Here is a 10,499-nt window from a genome sequence, read left to right on the forward strand (position 1 = left end):
AGCTGCACCAATAGCGCGTGCTCCTTACAGACTCGCACCCAGCGAGATGAAAGAACTGCAAAGCCAATTACAAGAACTTTTAGAGCGTGGTTTCATTCGACCAAGCACATCACCATGGGGAGCTCCTGTTTTGTTTGTCAAGAAGAAAGATGGTACATTCAGGTTGTGTATCGACTACCGAGAGTTGAACAAACTTACCATCAAGAACCGCTACCCACTACCGAGAATCGACGACTTATTTGATCAACTACAAGGCTCGTCTGTTTATTCAAAGATTGACTTACGTTCCGGGTATCATCAAATGCGGGTGAAAGAAGATGATATTCCAAAGACTGCTTTCAGAACATGTTATGGTCATTACGAGTTTATGGTCATGCCATTTGGTTTAACTAATGCACCAGCTGTGTTCATGGACCTTATGAACCGAGTGTGTGGACCATACCTTGACAAGTTTGTCATTGTTTTCATTGATGACATACTTATTTACTCAAAGAATGACCAAGAACACGGTGAACATTTGAGAAAGGTGTTAGAAGTATTGAGGAAGGAAGAATTGTACGCTAAGTTTTCAAAGTGTGCATTTTGGTTGGAAGAAGTTCAATTCCTCGGTCACATAGTGAACAAAGAAGGTATTAAGGTGGATCCGGCAAAGATAGAAACTGTTGAAAAGTGGGAAACCCCGAAAACTCCGAAACACATACGCCAGTTTTTAGGACTAGCTGGTTACTACAGAAGGTTCATCCAAGACTTTTCCAGAATAGCAAAACCCTTGACTGCATTAACGCATAAAGGGAAGAAATTTGAATGGAATGATGAACAAGAGAAAGCATTTCAGTTATTGAAGAAAAAGCTAACTACGGCACCTATATTGTCATTGCCTGAAGGGAATGATGATTTTGTGATTTATTGTGACGCATCAAAGCAAGGTCTCGGTTGTGTATTAATGCAACGAACGAAGGTGATTGCTTATGCGTATAGACAATTGAAGATTCACGAACAAAATTATACGACGCATGATTTGGAATTAGGCGCGGTTGTTTTTGCATTAAAGACTTGGAGGCACTACTTATATGGGGTCAAAAGTATTATATATACCGACCACAAAAGTCTTCAACACATATTTAATCAGAAACAACTGAATATGAGGCAGCGTAGGTGGATTGAATTGTTGAATGATTACGACTTTGAGATTCGTTACCACCCGGGAAAGGCAAATGTGGTAGCCGATGCCTTGAGCAGGAAAGCCGATGTTGCTAAATATGTAGGAGAATATTTGACGTGTTCTAAGGTCAAAGCTGAGCATCAGAAACCATCAGGTCTACTTCAACAACCCGAAATCCCGGAATGGAAATGGGAAAACATTACCATGGATTTCATCACTAAATTGCCAAGGACTGCAAGTGGTTTTGATACTATTTGGGTAATAGTTGATCGTCTCACCAAATCAGCACACTTCCTGCCAATAAGAGAAGATGACAAGATGGAGAAGTTAGCACGACTGTATTTGAAGGAAGTCGTCTCCAGACATGGAATACCAATCTCTATTATCTCTGATAGGGATGGTAGATTTATTTCAAGATTCTGGCAGACATTACAGCAAGCATTAGGAACTCGTCTAGACATGAGTACTGCCTATCATTCACAAACTGATGGGCAGAGCGAAAGGATGATACAAATGCTTTAAGACATGCTACGAGCATGTGTTATTGATTTCAGAAACAGTTGGGATCGACATCTACCGTTAGCAGAATTTTCCTACAACAACAGCTACCATTCAAGCATTGAGATGGCGCCGTTTGAAGCACTTTATGGTAGAAAGTGCAGGTCTCTGATTTATTGGAGTGAAGTGGGGGATAGACAAATTACGGGTCCGGAGATTATACAAGAAACTACCGAGAAGATCATCCAAATTCAATAACGGTTGAAAACCGCCCAAAGTCGACAAAAGAGCTACGCTGACATTAAAAGAAAAGATATAGAATTTGAAATTGGAGAGATGGTCATGCTTAAAGTTGCACCTTGGAAAGGCGTTGTTCGATTTGGTAAACGAGGGAAATTAAATCCAAGGTATATTGGACCATTCAAGATTATTGATCGTGTCGGACCAGTAGCTTACCGACTTGAGTTACCTCAACAACTCGCGGCTGTACATAACACTTTCCATGTCTCGAATTTGAAGAAATGTTTTGCTAAAGAAGATCTCACTATTCCGTTAGATGAAATCCAAATCAACGAAAAACTTCAATTCATCGAAGAACCCGTCGAAATAATGGATCGTGAGGTTAAAAGACTTAAGCAAAACAAGATACCAATTGTTAAGGTTTGATGGAATGCTCGTAGAGGACCCGAGTTCACCTGGGAGCATGAAGATAAGATGAAGAAGAAATACCCGCATCTATTTCCAGAAGATTCGTCAACACCTTCAACAGCTTAAAATTTCGGGACAAAATTTATTTAACGGGTAGGTACTGTAGTGACCCGAACTTTTCCATGTTTATATATATTAATTGAGATTGATATTTACATGATTAAATGTTTCCAACATGTTAAGCAATCAAACTTGTTAAGACTTGATTAATTGAAATATGTTTCATATAAACAATTGACCACCCAAGTTGACCGGCGATTCACGAACGTTAAAACTTGTAAAAACGACATGACGATATATATATATGGATATACATATGGTTAACATGAGATTATGATAAGTAAGTATCTCCATAAGTATATTAACAATGAGTTATATACATATAAACAAGACTACTAACTTAAGGATTTCAAAACGAGACATATATGTAACGATTATCGTTGTAACGACATTTAAATGTATATATATCATATTAAGATATATTAATATATCATAATATCATGATAATATAATAATTTATCATCTCATTAGATATAATAAACAATGGGTTAACAACATTAATTGAGATCGTTAACTTAAAGGTTTCAAAACAACACTTACATGTAACGACTAACAATGACTTAACGACTCAGTTAAAATGTATATACATGTAGTGTATTTAGATGTATTAAAATACTTTTGGAAGACTTTAAGACATATATCAAAACACTCATACTTAACGAAAATGGTTACAGTTACTTTCCCATTCTTTTCTTTCATCAAGAATTCTAGTCGTATTCTTACCCGTATTATACACAGCTTCAAAACGTACTTACTATGGGTATATACCAATAGGAACTAGCATGGGATTCCACTCTTGATTATGTCATGTATGACTAATCAATTTTAACTTCTACCATAAGCTAGTCAACTAACTAGAACTCCTTTTAACCCCACTCACCACTCACCAATTACCACTCATCATTCACTCCATTTCACTTCCAATTCTCTTTCTAATTCTCTCTCAACACACACACACACACTATTATGAATGTATTTTTCCAGTAGTTAATCATCATCTTCATCAAAAATCACTTCAAGAATCAAGCTATAATCATCATAGGAAGAACACTTCAAGAACACTTCAAAAATCCCTTCAAGTTTACTAATTTACTTCCAAGCTTTCTAATCCATTCCAAGTAATCATCTAAGATCAAGAAACCTTTGTTATATACAGTAGGTTATCTTTCTTATTCAAGGTAATATTCATATTCAAACTTTGATTCAATTTCTATAACTATAAACTATCTTAATTCGAGTAAAAATCTTACTTGAACTTGTTTTTGTGTCATGATCCTACTTCAAGAACTTTCAAGCCATCCAAGATCCTTTGAAGCTAGATCATTTCTTGTCACTTCCAGTAGGTTTACCTACTAAACTTGAGGTAGTAATGATGTTCATAACATCATTCGATTCATATATATAAAACTATCTTATTCGAAGGTTTAAACTCGTAATCACTAGAACATAGTTTAGTTAATTCTAAACTTGTTCGCAAACAAAAGTTAATCCTTCTAACTTGACTTTTAAAATTAACTAAACACATGTTCTATATCTATATGATATGCTAACTTAATGATTTAAAACCTGGAAACACGAAAAACACCGTAAAACCGGATTTACGCCGTCGTAGTAACACCGCGGGCTGTTTTGGGTTAGTTAATTAAAAACTGTGATAAACTTTGATTTAAAAGTTGTTATTCTAAGAAAATGATTTTTATTATGAACATGAAACTATATCCAAAAATTATGGTTAAACTCAAAGTGGAAGTATGTTTTCTAAAATGGTCATCTAGACGTCGTTTTTTCGACTGAAATGACTACCTTTACAAAAACGACTTGTAACTTATTTTTCTGACTATAAACCTATACTTTTTCTGTTTAGATTCATAAAATAGAGTTCAATATGAAACCATAGCAATTTGATTCACTCAAAACGGATTTAAAATGAAGAAGTTATGGGTAAAACAAGATTGGATAATTTTTCTCATTTTAGCTACGTGAAAATTGGTACCAAATCTATTCCAACCATAACTTAATCAACTTGTATTGTATATTATGTAATCTTGAGATACCATAGACACGTATACAATGTTTTGACCTATCATGTCGACACATCTATATATATTTCGGAACAACCATAGACACTCTATATGTGAATGTTGGAGTTAGCTATACAGGGTTGAGGTTGATTCCAAAATATATATAGTTTGAGTTGTGATCAATACTGAGATACGTATACACTGGGTTGTGGATTGATTCAAGATAATATTTATCGATTTTTTTTCTGTACATCTAACTGTGGACAACTAGTTGTAGGTTACTAACGAGGACAGCTGACTTAATAAACTTAAAACATCAAAATATATTAAAAGTGTTGTAAATATATTTTGAACATACTTTAATATACATGTATATATTGTTATAGGTTCGTGAATCAACAGTGGCCAAGTCTTACTTCTCGACGAAGTAAAAATCTGTGAAAGTGAGTTATAGTCTCACTTTTAAAATCTAATATTTTTGGGATGAGAATACATGCAGGTTTTATAAATGATTTACAAAATAGACACAAGTACGTGAAACTACATTCTATGGTTGAATTATCGAAATCGAATATGCCCCTTTTTATTAAGTTTGGTAATCTAAGAATTAGGGAACAGACACCCTAATTGACGCGAATCCTAAAGATAGATCTATTGGGCCTAACAAACCCCATCCAAAGTACCGGATGCTTTACTACTTCGAAATTTATATCATATCCGAAGGGTGTCCCGGAATGATGGGGATATTCTTATATATGCATCTTGTTAATGTCGGTTACCAGGTGTTCACCATATGAATGATTTTTATCTCTATGTATGGGATGTATATTGAAATATGAAATCTTGTGGTCTATTGTTACAATTTGATATATATAGGTTAAACCTATAACTCACCAACATTTTTGTTGACGTTTAAAGCATGTTTATTCTCAGGTGAATACTAAGAGCTTCCGATGTTGCATACTAAAATAAGGACAAGATTTGGAGTCCATGTTTGTATGATACTGTGTAAAAACTGCATTCAAGAAACTGATTTCGATGTAACATATTTGTATTGTAAACCATTATGTAATGGTCGTGTGTAAACAGGATATTTTAGATTATCATTATTTAATAATCTACGTAAAGCTTTTTAAACCTTTATTTATGAAATAAAGGTTATGGTTTGTTTTAAAAATGAATGCAGTCTTTGAAAAACGTCTCATATAGAGGTCAAAACCTCGCAACGAAATCAATTAATATGGAACGTTTTTAATCAATAAGAACTTGACATTTCAGGTTACCTCGACCAGCTCAACAGCAACAATATAAATGATAGGATGGTGCTAAAGTTCGAAGGTGATTGGATTTAATTCGAGCCACAATAGAAGTCGAACGCTATCAGAAATTATGTTTGTTTGGCAGTTGAGATCGAGATGGTGAGGGTGGTTTTCAAGGTTGGAAAGTGGAATTATAACAGCAACAATAGTTGCTGCAGTAATTTCGCAAAAATAACATCGTGGTTTACAGGTAACATAATCAATTTATAGATGTGGTGGTAATATGTAATAATGGTAGTGTTTGGTGTGAATGTTTTAGTGAATTTGATCATGTGGTTAATGATAGTTGTAATCAATGATTGACGCCAAAAACATGTGATCTCTATCCCTTTCTGTTTTAATTCTATGAATTGTAGTAAGTGATATGTAATGTGATGATAATGGATTTAATTCATTTTGTAATGTTGATTGAAACAGACGTGTAACAAATTGGAGACATGAGATTCGTTCAGTACGTATAAAGGAAGATAATTATAAAAGTAGAAAATGATTGGCAATAGAATCTGTTTGTTTTATAGATTGACTTGAAGAAATTTGCAGATGTGAACAAAATCGTCTACCATAACAATCAGTATCGTACTACTTTGTGTATTAAATTCAATAATCAGATTTTAAAGGTACAAATCAATTACAGTTAGGAAAAGGATGTAAAACTGCACCTGATTTTAATATAGTACGAATGATTTTTATTGATATTTAATAATTAATTAATTAATTTAATAATAAGAATATCAAATAATAATAATAATTAATACAGATTTCCTTATATTCATATATCTGTATCTATTTTTATAAACGTCTGTTTTTATATAATTCTATATCTACATATATATATATATATATATATATATATATATATATATATATATATATATATATATATATATATATATATATATATATATATATATATATATATATATATATGTGAACTATATAAGAAGACATAATATAATAATATTAATTATATAACCATCAATATTAATTTTTAATAATAATAATGGTGAAATTAATAATATTAATAATAATAGATATGATAATAATAATATAAATAATATTAATTTTACTGATACATATCAGGTTTCACATGTTCATATATATATATAATATTAATTATTTAAATATTCATATTAATGTTTATAATGAACTTATTGTCAAAAATATTAACATAACGGTTATATTCAAACTTGTGATTTAATATTTTACAATTTATAAATTTTATCCTAGTTACTAATTATATAATAATTTATATTAAATATTTAATATTTATAATTTACAATCAATATAATATTATTTATGTTCAGAATTCATATATAATATTATATATATTTTAATAGCAACTTACTTATTCTGTATTTTATTTTCACATTATTAGTTCTAATTGATTGGAGTGCATTTTATTAGTTCATAATAATATCTATGTATACTTGTATTTATATTTATATCTATATATTTAATTACAAACAATTGTTCGTGAATCGTCGGAAATAGTCAAAGGGTAAATGCATTCATGTAATCCGTTCCAAAGTTTTCAAGACTCAATATTACAGACTTTTCTTATCGTGTCGGAACCATATAAAGATTAAGTTTAAATTTGATCGGAAATTTTCGGGTCATCACAGTACCTACACGTTAAAGAAATTTCGTCCCGAAATTTGAGTGAGGTGGTCATGGCTAACAATAAAAATGTTTTCATGACAAATATGAGTTGATAAATAGAGTTTTATCATCATTGAGTAATATGGATAAAACCATTTGATTTTGTGAAGAGTACGAGTGAAGCTATCACCAAAGAATGAAATGAATAAATGTAGAATCGTTTTAACCAGTGACATAGTCACAGTTGATTTTCGGAATTATGGGATTTAAAGAAAATCTTTGTAATAAGATTTTGTTCTTTGACGATTAAGGAAATCAGGATCTTCTTTGATTAAATGCAATAATCTATTTCGATTGATCTGTTAGGTATTTTACTATAAATTCACCCCCTTCTTTTCCTTATTTTCCATATTTCACATCTTCTATTCTTTCTCCTCAGTTCATACTTTAAAGTATTCGTTAATATGCTTCATCCCGTTTAGATCCTTGATATACTTCTAACTTTCATATCTGTCATTCTTCTTTTTCATCTACCATTGGAGGAAGTTAGTTTCTTCTACCATTACCTTGGGGTTATAATGTTTTTCATTCTCCCGTGTCTTTATATTACTATACGCATTGATATACACGGTTTGTAAATTTCGAGGTTGTTATCGGGCTTTATATTCTCCATTATATTTCAGAGCCTCATACTTTTGTTTTCTCTTTCCGACCTCAAGTCAAACGAATAATGGTCCGGAATTCGTAGGTATGGATTTTTGAAGCGAACATAGTTAATATTTAAAGGAGGGAATCGTAATGGCAAAATTTTGATTTGTCAAATTACCAGAATATTCGGAAAGATAGAACTATCATGAAGATATGTTCTTAATATGCTTGGAGATTGGGTAGAATGTAAGAGTTGTATAAATGGCACATGATGATGGTATGTTCTGTAAATCATCACGTTCCATTAGAAACTCAGCATGAATTACTGTAATATAATCACATTAATCAAGTGTCATTATATTATACTAACTCATGCATCAGTTCCCAACACTACTTCAAAATCATTCATATTTTAAACTCGAAGGTTCGCAGAATATAGAAACTAAAACAGTTTCCTTTTATGATATAACACAGATAGCGTGGAGAGATAATTCATTTCGGACGAAGATATTTATGAAGATATCTTCAGAAATATTGAGGATATTTACAATGAAAGATACGATAATATCTTGGAATGTTAGAACTAAATTGTGATGAAGAAATTCATTCATGATGATTTAGAGCGATTAAGGAGCAAGGTATTCGTTAATGACTTCAGCAGGTACTGAATCATTTGGATTCTTTGAGAGAAGGTTTAGTCCTTGTGATTTGTCCACAACCTCCTTCACAATTTGCTCAATCTGTTTTTCCAGTTCTAACTTTTCTGAACTTTGCCAACATACTATTCGTTATCATCAAACCTTCGACGGTTAAAGTCGTTTACAGTTTTTGTTGCTTCATTCAGCTTTTTCAGAATTCAGAGTATTGATTCGTAGACTGGGTGCTTTTCAGAATTTCAGAATGGAAGATCATAATTCTAAAGGTTATATGTATACATATAACTGTTGATGTAGAAACGCTGCGAGATTCAAAATACTGATTGCTGATTCCCAATTTTTAGTATGGCAATTCTCGTTACAAGATGCGGATGAATATATGATAGGATTTTAATGAACGAATATAATGGTTTTTCGGAGAGACTTAAGCCAATGAGTAATGAAGTTGCTGGTAAGTTTACTGCTAATGTGGTGGGATGTAAACGGTTCCCCGGTAACGATGATGAAGGGGTAATCTTTATAATAGGGTTTATTCGAATGAAAAACTTGAAGTTGATTTGTTGGAGCTGTCACAAAATTGGCTAATTTGAAAAGAAATTGCGTTGTTATTTTCAAAAATAACAATGCTAAAGAAGCTAGCACATATACGTGTTAAACATTTATACAGGTTCCGAGAATTTTCAGGTGCATAACTATGTGCATCAATATTTTCTTCCCTAGATGTAATGCACTTGGTTCATCCTCTCGTTTGAGGTATTTTCAAGAATCATGAAAGGTTTGAACGCAGATTGCAATCGTCAAGATACAAATGAGGTTTAAGATGAAATCAAGTGGCAAACTTGAAGAATTGTTTAGTTTCATATGTTATAATCAATATTTTAATTCATTTTAATTTTCCACTGTTGGTAGTCCTCAGTTGATTAGTCCACAGTTAGCTAGGAACAGTTAGCGTGGATTCTTAACAAAATTTCTCATAGTTAATTTGTTTGTTTCTAACAAATTTTATTCCGTCAAATGTTTTCTTCATTATGCCACTTGTTGGATTCTGATAGGTCAAAATCCAAATATGAAATTGATCTTGGATGAAAATAGTTGTTCTTTTGTGAACGGATACGTATATGTGTGAATTTGAGCAGTGTTGTCAATGACTGCTGAATCTGAATTGAAGAATGTACAGTGTAACTTATTAATGTGAAATATAAATATTCCTCGGGTATTACCTACACGTTAAAATATTTTTATCATTAACAGTTTGTACGAAAGAATTTTAAATCACAATCTTTATGAAAATATATATACATATATATTTTCTTCAGATGTAATTATGGATTTAATGAGTCAATATAATATTAGACTCATTTGTTTTTCGATTTGAGCTTGAATAAGTAATCTCTAAAACTATTAGGATCCACATATTCTTCACAGAATATTAATGAAGTTATGGATTAATACTTCATCGTTCATTACTGTTGGTACTCCTTGGTATCCATGGTGCATATGATGTTGATGTTCGTGGGACAGATTGTGAAATTGAGGCTTGAGATGCGGATGTTGTTGGTGGTACTGTTGTTGTCGGTAATGTTGCTGAAGCTGGTACATTTTGCACCATATTTTTCAAGACTACAACTCGGGTGCGAAGCTCGTTGACTTATTACTCTGGGATGATTGTTTGTCGGAACGAGCGGATGAATAAGGTTTAAAATTGTGGGTAGAATCTAATCGTGCCGAGCCACTCTGGAAATGAGAGAGAAAATGGTATTACGGACAGGTTCGCCGGTAAGTGTTTCAGGTTCTTCGCCAAGAGGGGAATGTGGTTGATGAAAAAGGA

The sequence above is a fragment of the Rutidosis leptorrhynchoides genome, chromosome 11 (assembly GCF_046630445.1).
Source record: "Rutidosis leptorrhynchoides isolate AG116_Rl617_1_P2 chromosome 11, CSIRO_AGI_Rlap_v1, whole genome shotgun sequence".
Taxonomy (NCBI): Eukaryota; Viridiplantae; Streptophyta; class Magnoliopsida; order Asterales; family Asteraceae; genus Rutidosis; species Rutidosis leptorrhynchoides.